This window comes from the organism of the source record quoted next, unplaced genomic scaffold, assembly GCF_019419815.1.
Source record: "Pyrus x bretschneideri cultivar Hongxiangsu unplaced genomic scaffold, Pyrus_bretschneideri_v1 Contig19, whole genome shotgun sequence".
In the NCBI taxonomy this organism is placed as follows: Eukaryota; Viridiplantae; Streptophyta; class Magnoliopsida; order Rosales; family Rosaceae; genus Pyrus; species Pyrus x bretschneideri.
This window is the reverse complement of record NW_025999490.1, coordinates 5335803-5348995: the sequence shown is the minus strand read 5'-3', so window position 1 is coordinate 5348995 and position 13193 is coordinate 5335803. Positions and strand designations below refer to the sequence as shown.

General features: G+C 35.8%; 1 long non-coding RNA gene across 3 annotated transcripts; it reads left to right on the top strand.

Annotated features, from left to right (window-relative positions):
- The first annotated feature begins 462 nt into the window (after nucleotides 1-462).
- LOC125476404 lies at nucleotides 463-4247 on the top strand. 3 transcript variants are annotated; one of them, XR_007257729.1, is made up of 4 exons: nucleotides 463-734; nucleotides 843-1105; nucleotides 1216-1367; nucleotides 4019-4247. It is a non-coding gene; the product is annotated as an uncharacterized LOC125476404 (long non-coding RNA). The 3 variants fall into 3 exon arrangements; XR_007257727.1 differs by lacking the exon at nucleotides 463-734 and having other exon boundaries at nucleotides 757-1105; XR_007257728.1 differs by lacking the exon at nucleotides 463-734 and having other exon boundaries at nucleotides 757-1105; nucleotides 4014-4247.
- Nucleotides 4248-13193: the final 8946 nt, after the last annotated feature.

Here is a 13193-nt window from a genome sequence, read left to right as displayed (position 1 = left end):
AAAATTTTGTTTTTCAATGGGATACGATGTATTCTTTGTTGGCTTGTGTTGCGTCAGTATTTCTTTACGGCTCATTGTTTTTGTTACTGGCGACCTTGACCCTGCCAGCTGTTGATTTCCGTAGCCACCCATTCATCAAATGAAAACCAACAAAAGAAGCCGGCGGCAAATATGAATACGACAACCTGGTAAGCAAAGAATTTGAATATTAATTATTAGGTTTTTTTTAGCTAAAATGATTATTGAGATTTGCATAACACATCACTTTGGTCCTTGAGATTTCAAATCAATAGAAGTGGTCCATGAGATTGTCCATCATCTATCATTTTACCATCCATCATTTTGATCATTTCGTTAAAAATTCTGTTAAATGTCCTGGAGCTTTTTAATTGAATCTGGATGTATGGAATATTGACAGAGGGGGACTGAACACAGGACATCAAGCGCGGGCCTGTTTGTGTGTGTGTGATCTGTATTGGGTGTGCTAGTTAAATGTTAATGTCTATACGCAGTGAATAGAATTATACTACTGCTTTTTATGATCTTACACTCCTCCTAAATTTACAAGGGCCTTTCTCTTTGTTTCCCCCATCAGCTGATGGCTAAATACAACTGGTTTATGTTTTCTAGCCAAGTAGTATTTTCGACACGAATTGCTGTCATATGCTAATAATCTGTTTGGAGTGGTGCTCTAATTGTCGTGCCTGTTGTCTTCACCTCGTCATCTGTTTGGGGTGATAGTTACAGCTTACCTATAAATATTTCTGCCTTCAATTGTTTCTCATATGGTAGTAGCGATTTTCGTAGCTCACTACTTTTGGTTCAATTCCAAGTTTCAACAGGTTGAGCACACACCATTTTGGTATTCTTTAGAAGGTTCAAAGAGTACTTGCCACTCTTGCTTCGGGGGAAGTACTCAGTCTGAACATGGCATTCGAAAGGATTGCTAGGACTGCTCGACATGGATTCAGAAGGTCGCCATCAGGAGCATCTGCGCGCACAACTGAGAAGGATATGTTGTGTGAGCGAGCATCCACACAAGCACCTAGGAAGCATGGCAACAGTTGGAGGCTATAAGGCTTTGGTTGATCTGCGCCAGTCTAAGGTAGATTTTCTTTGCCTTTATGCTGAAGGGCAATGTGCTTTTCCGCCGAGCACTTACAAAGTGCTTTTCTACCAAGCATTTTCCTTAACCTGTTGATTAATATTTTGCAGGATGCAAAGGGCATATCCCTTGCCGGATTTCTCAGCTGGTTAATTTGGCGCTCGCTTATCTGACGCGTGTTGTCAGCTGGAGGAACAGGTTCTATGTTGCAGTGAACTGGGCTACTACTCTTGTCTTTGGCAGAGATAGCTCAAGAATATAGGTTTGCTACAAGTCACACCACCACACATTGCCATATGTTATAGGCTAGTGATTTTCACACTCCTCGTCTCGCCTTTTTCCGAATATTAAGGCTATATATGTTAGAGGCTTAAGACCTTGATCCCTCAATTTGTTGAATTGGGTGAAATATTTGGTTCAAGTTAAACTCGATCTCTCAATATTTTGTTGCAAAACATTGTCGATGTTCAAAGTATCTCACATTCACTTTGTAGCATTGATACTAAAAAAGATCTCGAGCATTTGTATTCATCGTCAATTAGTTCTAAGTTGGATGCTCATATTGTAACGGCCGGATTGAAAAATGAAAAAAAAAACCAAGAGTATTAAAACATATTCCACTCATCATAATGTTTTGACTACAAAATTTTTTACAGCCTTTTGTTGCAAGAAAAGAGCTAAAAAAACCTTGCCCTTCCCTGTCACACATTCATCTAAAAAGTACAACTCTTCCACCAAAAATCTGGACTGGTTGATTGACCATCACATGATCTGATCTGACCAGTCAAGAGAAGTGATGAGCATCGCCGGATTCACAGCCCCCGCCGCCACGGCGGCTGCTGGCAGAGAAAATGGATGAGAAAGAGTGACGCAGAACCCCCACAATAGCCACCTTCACCTGACCCCTCTTGGGGATCAGACGGCCGGAGAAACTCCCACCGTTGATCATAGCATTCCTTGCACCCTCCATCTCTTCTTTCCCTTCTGATTATCTTAATATTCGAATATTCTACACTTTAAAAGCTCTTCTCGATGCGGAGATCAGTCTTTCTACTACGCAAGAGAGAAGAAATGGATGTTTGGATCTTGAAGGCTTGAAACTTTTGAGCTGTGAATTTGTTTTGTGATTTGAGGTTCTCCTTCTGGGTTTATATAGTGCCAAGGACATCATTTTTTTTTTTTTTTTTTTCAATTTGGGGAAATTAATATTTTTATTATACTTTTTTTTTTTATGGCCGTAGAATTTGACTGTATTTTATTTTATTTTTTGGTTCGGGAAAGACAATCTTGACCTTGTCGTGTTCACACTTCACAGCTTCACTGGCTTGCTTTGTCGGTTTTACATTTTATAAAATCTTTTATTCTCTCTGTACTACTTGAATTCATAAATCAAATAGCTTATCTCTTCATTCTTCACAACGACTTGACCAGGAAAAGTCATTCAACATAAATTACACATAACGAACCCCCACAGGTTCGATTGTTGAACATGAATTTAAGCCAATACTTTAAACGGAATGTTTGTGTTTAATTCTTAACGTTTGTGAATTTCTTTGGTTTAAAAAAAAAAAGGTAAACTGATGTAAGAAAGTCACTAATTGATTCATTTTTAAAATTTTGTATAAATAGGAAAATAATTGGCTTTTCTTATATGCATAAAGAATAATAATGGAGAAATGTCACACTCGGAACTACTAAATATGTCATTTGAGTCTCTTAACTAATGTTGCATATTCGAGATGATCTAAGGTGCGAGTGATAATGTATTTTACGGCTATTAATAGGAGTTTGATTTTTATATACAAGAATTTTTATATTATTGTAAAATTTAATAATAGAGAAAATGATTGATTAGGTAATGTGAACACGATTATATATTATTATAAAATTTCAACAACCACAAAGAAAAATGAACAAGAAATAATGCATAAAAATCACATGGCCATTTGTATTTAGCTCTACCTTTTCTGAAGAGCCAAAGCTAATCCTGGATCCGGGCCCGCCCGGTCCCGCAGGACCCAGTACCACTAACTCAGGAAAGGGATCCTCACCGGATCATTTCCTTCTAATTCATCAAATTCAAGAATTCAGACCATTGAAATTTGATCAAACTGTTAAAGTTATTATAACTTTTAAAATGGACCCTCGTTGTAGCCGTTTGATCAAATTTCAACAGTTCAAATCTTTGAACTTGATGAATTAGGAGAAAATGATCTAGAGACGATCCCTTCCCCCAACTCAAACCTCTTTTTTTTTTTTTGTCAATGAAGGCCTAGTGATTAAAAGCTGTTTAAACATAATGTCCCTGCCAGTAATACAATTAATTAATTAAACGTAAACTGCTAATACCATTCACTGAATCTGATAGGGGAGCACCTTGATTCTTTGTATTTCACCTTAATTATATTTTAATTATGTCAGATTATGTTTGGAAAGGAAGAAATTTGGGTCTAATCATTTGGATTATAAACAAAGTGAATAGAAGAAGTACAGCTTTGCTAATTCTTTTTTCTGAAGTACAAATGTTTTTCTAGAAGTTAGAACTGAGCACCATGAAACAGTAATTCTAAACCAGGAAAGAAACATCGATATGACTATATGATTTGGGCAACGTTTGTACTGGCCATACAGAAGCTTCGAAGGCTTCGATATATCGAAGTTTTTTTGGTTTATTCATTGTATCTCATATTTTTGTGATGTAGTTGCTTATCCATGCAGAAATAGATGTTGTATACGATTGCCACATAGGCAATTTTCTCCTATTAATAAAACCAATGCGAGGCTGATAAGATCAAAATATAGAAGAAGTTCATACTTTTGTGAGGTTTAAAATAATCATCTATAAAGTCCAACAATCTCAAACTGATCTTTGGGTTTATGAATACTTTTTATAATTTATTTGATGTAGAACAGATGGTCAAGTGGAATAAGGACGAAATGGAGCGAGGGAAAGAGACAGTGAGCATTTACAAATTTGACGTCCGAACTCCGTTTTGAACGCATAATACCATCCCTAAAATAGCGCGACGTTCCAATTCAAATGCACCGTTTTGCTAAGATGTACGATTGATTTTAGCTATCTGAGATCGTTTAAACTTCCAAAATTGCATTTTAAAGTTTGTAATAAAAATCAAACTTTTCATTTTGCGTCCAATTTACTTCTTTTACATTCTCTACGACTCTCCAAATAGTCCTAATAATCGAGTTAGGTATATTTAAGCCTTATGGCTGGTATTGTAATCATCATTCAAGTATTATTTAGTACAAAAATTTCTGTTTTCTCCCATCCCTGACTGATTTCATAAAACTTTGTTCTTCAATGGGATACGATGTATTCCTTGTTAGCTTGTGCTGCGTCATTGTTTCTTTACGGCTAATTGATTTTAGTTGTTGGCGACATTGACCCTGCCAGCTGTTGAGTTCCGTGGCCACCAATTCATCAAATGGAAAACCAACAAAAGAAGCCAGTAAATATGAACACGACAACCTGGTAAGCAAAGAATTTGAATATTAATTATACGATCAAAGCAGTAAAGTTTGAGTTAATCAAAGCGAAAACAGCGTTAGAGTCCGCATGAATCACATGACCACTGTGCTAGCTCCCACTAAGAAAAGTTATATGTATATTCTCTTCCAAAAGTGAAACTTGGTTGCGTTCGTGTAGGACTCCTTTGCAATTATTTATAGAAAACTAATAAAAAGATTTGAAAACTTTGAGTTTTAATGATAAGGAAAATATAAAAAGTAAAGTGAATAGTATCAAGATTGACTTTTTTAGTGTAAAAATGTGATTTTTCGTTAAAGTGAACAGTACCGTGGGTTTTTCGTTAAAACTTTCATTATTTATTAGTTCAAGGGTTAAAAAATATCAAATAGCCTTTCATAAACAAAGATCTTGCAATCCCTCTATTTTGATTTTAAATTGCTTTCCGATATATGTAATAATCAGTTCAAGACGAGCCTTAACACAACAAAAAAATTGCTATTTTGTGACCGAAATGTCACGGATTCATGTTGTGAAAACAACATTTTTACAAAATAAAGGTAAGGTTGCGTACAATGGACGTTTCCCTCTCCCAACCCTGCAACACGTATAGTCTTGTTGGCTTGGAGTTGCCCATTTTAATATAATAACCAGCGCGCTTCGGAAAATAGGAGTATATAGTCAATATTTGAGAATGACTTTCATGTCACAAGTATATTAGTATCGTAGCCTTTTGAGTTAGCTATATAATGTCGTGTATCATATTTTTTTAAGTCACATTGTATTATTAATACAGACATTACAATAACAGTGCACTTGTGCCATAAAAATTGTTCTCTATATGAACTCGGTGGAGAACATGAAACCCTACAGTACGGCCATAAACAAAGTTATTACTAACTATTAGGAGAGCAAATCATGGTATGGTACGATGCATGCACTGAATCTTATACTGAAAGGACTTGGTTCATATATACGTTCGTCTAGTATCTGTAGGAACAAGTGTTTTAAGCATGTCAGATTGTGTTGAAAGAGGCATAGATTCGATCTAGGAAGTGAGATTGTTTTGATATTTGTAAGAGGTGCGTTGGTGGTTGTTTGGTTTTCTTCATATCGTAATCTACCCATATCTTACATATTATATCATATACCCTTGTGCATAAACGAGTTTAAATCTTTTACCCCAAATGTTATATGATCTATCTGTGACTTATCTTAAAGTTTGACATATGTACAACCCCAAACCTTATGTTTTAAACGCCGTTAATCACACATCACCTGGGTTTTACGTTTTACAGTTGGGCTTCTGGATCAACAACGTTTATACAGAGGATTTTGGGTGGACGGTGTCAAATTCTGAGATAGACCACAAAGAGGTCACAAAAGATTTTGGGTGTAAAAGATTTGGAGTGTATAATAACAATTTGGATCATATGAACTTATGATAGGATTGAATTTAGCGAATTATTCAATCTAATCTATTCCTAGACATTGGATTTTGGATTTATATACAGCCAATCGTTTGTGAGTGGATGAATTTTGATTATCATCAATTTGAGCTTTAGGATACATAAATCTATTATAAATCACACACCGTCTACCATAAATCAACAATTACAATATACTTCAACGGATGACAAATCATAAAAAGCTCTCATTGTACTAGCTCTATTAAAATCCATAATTCAAGGCCTAATAAGCAGAACTTTTGTTTTATGTATAGAAGCAATATTGTGGGATGGCGGATTTGAGCATAGAACCTCAAATACCAGGTTAAACGTTATGTATCATTTGAGTTACAAATTTCTTACAAATTGGGAGATTTACTACACTGAACAGTGTACACTAAATGCAAATTATCTGTTAATTTTTAAGTAAAACTTGCTATATATGCAAATATGAGTTACTGGGAAATCTGAAAAAGTAGAGAGTCGTTCCTAATAACCATCGAAATTCTTTTCTTTGAAAGCATTCCTGCTCGTCGTGTTCCAGTTTTAGTTTTAGCTTTGCTTCTGTTAGGTTTTGAGAAAGTGCTGTACCAAACAAATGATTTGACCGAAGGAATGCAGATTTTTATTTCAATATATGAACCAAATTTTACAATATATGTACAAAGATTAAAATCCATTACATGAACAAATTAACAATGTGTTCAAATTCTCAAAACTTATTGACCTAATTACTCGGTCTCGATATTCGTCTGGGTACCTATACGAGTTATTTGGCTGCTTGCCTGTGTATTGATGAACCTTGAGGATTGAAGATGGAAGCCACAGAGTTGGTTAATCCCACCACGATCGCCATCTTCACCTGACCCCTCTTCGGAATTGGCCGGCCGGAAAATCATTTTGTTGCAGGAAAAGAGCTCAAACTTTTTACCCTTCCCTCAGTCATTCATCTAAAAAGTAAAACACTTTCAAAAAAAATCTCGACTGCTTGATTTATCATCATGTTATCTGATCAGCTAAGAGAAGTGATAAGCATGACCGGATTCACAGCCGCCTGCTATCAGAGAAAATGGAGGAGAAAAAGTGAAGCAGAACCCCCACAATAGCCACCTTCACCTGACCCCTCTTGGGGATCGGACGGCCAGAGAAACTCCCACCGTGGATCATAGCACTCTTTGCACCCTCCATCTCTTCTTTCCCTTCTGATTATCTTAATAAGGGATCAAAAAGTATATATCAAGCAAAGAACACTCCCAGTATTCTACACTTCAAAAGCTCTTCTCAGTGCAGATACCAGACCTTCTAAGAAAACAAATGGCTGTTTGGATCTTTAAAGTTTGAAACTTTTGAGCTGTGAGTTTGTTTTGTGATTTGAGTTTTCTTGATGTTGTATATATAGTGCGTGGGATATCAATTTTTTTGGTTTTTTTAATTTTGGGGAAAACAATGTTTGATTATGCTACGTTGGTCGTAGAATTTGATTGTATTTTCTTTGTTTTTGGTTTGGAAAGACAATCTTGACCTTCCTGGCTGGTTATGTTCACCCTTGACATTTTCTCTGGCTTGCTTTGTCGGTTTTCCATTTTATAAAGCTTCATTCTTCACAACGACTTGACCAGGAAAAGTCGTTCAACACTTCACAAACCACAATCACAACTTGAATTATATAAAGGCTTATTTTTGGGTACATTATTTAGAATTCGATTTTAACTTTACTTTGTCTTCTATAACTTGAAATTTGTCAGTTTACTCTTTGAAATTCAAATTCACTTGACTTTGCCTTTTATAACTTGATTTTGATTTCATTTTATTCTTGAAATTCAAAATTTGTCATTTTACAATAAAACTCAAAATTCGCTCTATATTATCAGAATTCTGTTAATTCCGTTATGAGATTTTGATTTAAGTGCATCAAGCTAATCAATTCTTTTTTTTTTCCATATTTGCAACTCAAGCACATCAACCCAAAAAATTTAAAAAAAATTCAATTCTTAATTTCTTCTTTTAAATTTAATATTTTCTAATTGTTAAATGTTAACACATAGTAAAGATTTATAATCAAATTCATTGGCACATGTGTGACATCCCACATCGCCTAGGGGAGTGGATCTGTAAGCCTTATATGTATATTCCCAACTCTACCTAGCACGAGGCCTTTTGATAGCTCACTAGCTTCGGGTTCCATCAAAACTCCAAAGTTAAGCGAATTGGGGGCGAGAGCATTCCCAAGATGAGTGACCCACTGGAAAGTTCTCGTGTGAGTTCTCATAAACAAAACCGTGAAGGCGTGGTCGGGGCCCAAAGTGGACAATATCGTGCTACGGCGGAGTCAAGCCCGGGATGTGGTGGAGCCTGGGTCAGGATGTGACAATTTGGTATTAGAGCCAATCATGGCTGGATGTGTGCCGATGAGGATGTCGGGCTCCTAAGGGGGGTGGATTGTGACATCCCACATCGTCCAAGGGAATGGATCCTGGAAGCCTGATATGTATATTCTCATCTCTACCTAGCACGACATTCGGGGCTTGACTCCGCCATAACACGATATTGTCTGCTTTAGGCCCCAACCACGCCCTCACAGTTTTGTTTCTGGGAACTCACACGAGAACTTCCTAGTGAGTCACCCATCTTGGGAATGTTCTCGCTCCCAACTTGCTTAACTTTGGAGTTCCGATGGAACCCGAAACCAGTGAGCTCTCAAAATGTCTCGTGCTAGTAGAGATAAGAATATACATATAAAACTTACAGGATCCACTCCCCTAGGCGATGTGAGATGTCATACATGTGTCGTAATCTTATTAAATAGATGGTCCCACATAAAACAATATAGAGCAATTTTTAAGTTTTAGGAAAGAAAAAGTGTCCACAAATTAAAATAAAACGAGTTTTGTACCAAAAAAAAGAAATATTCTGGCACGTTATTAATGAAAATGACTCGTAAGCAATGTGAACACGACTGTATTATTATAAAGAAATATTGCATGAACCGCACATGGCCATTTGCATCCCATCACCAAAATTTGAAATTTATCCCTCTACTTCAAAAGCACAGACGCCACGGCAGCTTTACTTGAGCTCTACTTTTTCTGAAGAGCCAAACCTAATCCTGGATGAGGGCCAGCCCGGTCCCATAAGGACCTGTACTAGATTCAAGTTCAAATTGAAGTGGGCCAGCCCGGTCCCATAAGCTTTTTAATGTCCCTGCCACTAATTAATTAATTATAAACTGCTAATACCATTCACTGAATCTGATAGTGTTAAAGGGTACACCTTGATTCATTGTATTTCACCTTAATTATATTTTAATTATGTCAGATTATGTTTTAAAAGGAAGATATTTGGGTCCAATCATTTGGATTATGAACAAAATAAAATGGAACAAGTACAGCGCTATGCTAATTCTTTTTCTAAATTACAAATGATTTTCTGGCTGTTAGATCAATTTTGAAAATCGAATACCACAAAACTCTTGACTCTAAACCACGAAAGAAACTTCGGTATGACTATTTGATTAGAGCAGCGTTTATACTTGTCATATAGAAACTTCGATATATCGAAGTTTTTTTTTATGAGACTATTTTGAGGTTGGATGGGTTCAAACGCATCGATTTACTGTGATGTGTGATGAATTTTAGCCATCTAAGTTATTTAGACTTTAATCTTGTAAACTTTATAATAAAAATCAAACTTTTCAATTTACTTCTTTTACATTTCTAAAAACTCTCGTGAACTTTATAAGGATCGAGTTAAGTTTATTTAAGCCTTATAGCTGCTACTGTAATCATCATTCAAGTATTATTTAATAAAACTTTCGGTTTTCTCTCAACTTCGGTGGATTCCATTGAACTTTGTTCTTTAATGGGTTACGTTCGCATCCCTTGTTAGCTTGTGCTGCGTTCTTTAGAGCTCATTGTTTATTATTTGTTGGCAACATTGACCCTGCGGCCAGCTGTTGAGTTCAGTAGCCACCAATTCACCATCGAAATACATTTTTTTAAAGGAGGTTTTAACGAAAAACTCGCTGTATTGTTTATTTTAATAAAAAATTATATTTTTACACAAAAAGTTAAATCTGGTACTATTCATTTTACTCTTTATTTTGTCCTTATCGTTAAAACTCAAAATTTTAATATCTTTTTAATTAGTTTTCCTTTTTTTAAATGGAAAACCAACAAAATTAGCCAGTAAATGTAAACAAAACACCTTGTAAGCAAAGAATTTGTATATTAATATGATTTAAAGCAGTAAAGTTTAAGTTAATCGAAGTGAAAACAGCATTAGAGTCCATAAGAATCACATGGCCATTTTGCTAGCTCCCACTCAAAAAAGTAAAGTTGTATATATATATATATATATAGTGACAGTTGATGGGTCTCCTCGTGCAGGACTTATCTACAATTATTTATTAATTCAAGGGTTAACAAAATTAATCAAATATCCTTCCTCAACAAAGATCTTGCAATCTCTTTCTTTTGATTTTAAATTTTTTCTCGATTAACATAACAACCGGTGCGCTTTGAAAAAAGATGAGTAGATGATCAATATTTAAGAACGACTTTCATATTTTAAGTTGCTACTATCGTAACATTTTGTGTTAACAACATAATATTGTGCATAATATTTTTTTAAATCGTACTATATTATTAATATAGAGCGTTATAATAATAGTACACTTGTGTCATGAAAGCAGGACCATAAACAAAGTTATATTGCTAATTATTAGGAGAACAAAGCCATGGTATAGTACGGTGGAGAGCAAAGCCAGAGTATAGTACGGTGCATGCACTGAATCTTGCACTGAAAAGGACTTGGTTCATACGTATGCACATCCAAAATCTGTAGAAAACATGTGTTTAAGTATGTCAGATTGTGTCAAAAGAGGCATGGATTCGATCTAGGATGTGGGATTGTTTTGATATATGTAAGACAGTAAGAATTAGTTGATGGTTGATTGGTTTTCTTCATATCGTAATCCACCCATATCTGATATCTTACATAATATTATATCAGATCCTAGTGCATAAACACATGCTCTGCATCCGGATCAATATTATGAACTTATGACAGGATTGATTCTATAATTCAATCTAGTCATTCCTAGACGATGAATTTTGATAAATATTGTATTTTGGGTTTGATCTAGTCAATCGTTTGTGTGTGGGTGAATTCTGATTATCATTAATTTGAGCTTTAAAATATATTAACTTATCATATACACACCGCCTCCAATAAATCAACAATTAGGATATACTTCAACGAATGATAGGCCATAAAAGCTCTCATTGTACTAGCTCTATCAAAATCCATAATTCAAGTCTAAACAAGTAGAAATTTTGTTTCTATAGTAGCGATATTGTGGGATGACAGATTTGAGCATAGAACCTCACATACAAAATTAAACGTTATGTACTCTTTTTTTGTCAATTGAGATTCTCATTAACACCGTAGATAAGGCAAAAGAAAATAATAACAGAGCAATATGCAATGTTACATACAAGCGCACCAAAAGAAAGGTAGGTGGAGTTAAGCTCTGCCTAACCCTGATTTACATTTTCCGGTTAACATGAATCCGTCCCTTGACAAAACCAAAACCAAAACCAAAGAGGGAGGAGGCTACGAGGCCAACCGTTGACGGCACACCGTCTTGACACCCAGGCTAGCAGCTTCATGTGCTGCTTTGTTCTCTTCTCTGTGAATAGTTCCACCGAACTGGAGCGAAAGATGAAGATAACCTTTCAAATCTCCTCCATGATGGGGTAATTTATCCACATACTTCCAATTGACTTCTTCATGATAAGGGGATTTACTACCCTGAACACTGTACCCTAAATGCAATTTCTGGAATTTTTAAGTAAAAGTTGCTATGCAATAAGAGTAACTGGGGAATCCGAACATAGAAATTCGTTTGTATCCATCCAAATTCTTTTCTTTGACAGCATTCCTGTTCGTGGTTTTCCAGTTTCAGTAGCTTTCATGCTTCTGTTAGGTTTTGCGATTTCATTTCACGCACCAAAAGCACTGTTGTACCAAACAAAATGATTTGACCAAAGATATGCAGATTTTCATTTCAATATTTGAACCAAATTCTACAGTATGTACAAAGATCAAAACTATCACATGAACAAATCAACAATCCGTTCGAATTCTCAGAACTTCTTGACCCAATATTACTCGATCTTGAAATCCGTCTTAGTAACTATACGAGTTACTTGGATGCTTGCCTGTGCAGTGATGAACCGTGAGGATTGAAGATGGAAGCCACAGAGTTGGCTAATCCCACCACGATCCCCATCTTCACCTGACCCCTCTTCGGACTTGGCCGGCCGGAAAATCTCCTCGACAAATCTCCGCCGTTCATCATCGCTCTCCCGGCGCTAGCAGTGGCTACGGAACCTTCCATCTTATCTAGCTCTTCTTTTCTTGTATAAAAGCCTCTGAAATCTATATGTTTTTGCGAAGTTTTGATGCAAAATACAACACAAGTTGGTTTTGCTCGATGCTCTTTCCAGAGCCAGCAGCTTTCTTATATACGACTCAGCTGGTTCACCATAATGACCATATTGCCCATTCGTCAGATCAATATACGCAAGTTGCGGATGGGTAATCCAGTCATTTCATTGCATATGGGCACATTTAATTGTGGTGGCTGCTGCTGCATATTGATCACGTGGATAATTTAGTTTTTTGTTGGTCAAGGGAGTCAGTATTCCACCAGACCAGACGCACAAGCAACCATGTCGCACTGTTTGGAATCTTGTCATTTGTTTAGAAATTATTTTAACCCACTATTTCTTGTTTAATGTTAATAATTAATGATACGAGGAATACGTTTGCCCATTACCTTCGAATGATGATGATGCTCACAATCTTATTTATTATCGTTATATGAGTTTAAATTTTAAATTTTATATGAATCCGATGATACCTTACTTAGAAAAGAAACAAAGCTGAAAGTCAGCAAGCTAGAAAATAGAAAAGTTGGATGGAGTTGTGGACCGGAGGTTTAGTCTAAGCTTGAATTCTAATGGATGAATATAACTCGAAAGAATTTTAGATGAAAAAATTGGATTGAGATGCTGGACTTGTTCAACTCTTTATTTAGTTCTTCTAATGACTCGAGTGACGTGTTGTATCACATAATAAATGGGATATTAAT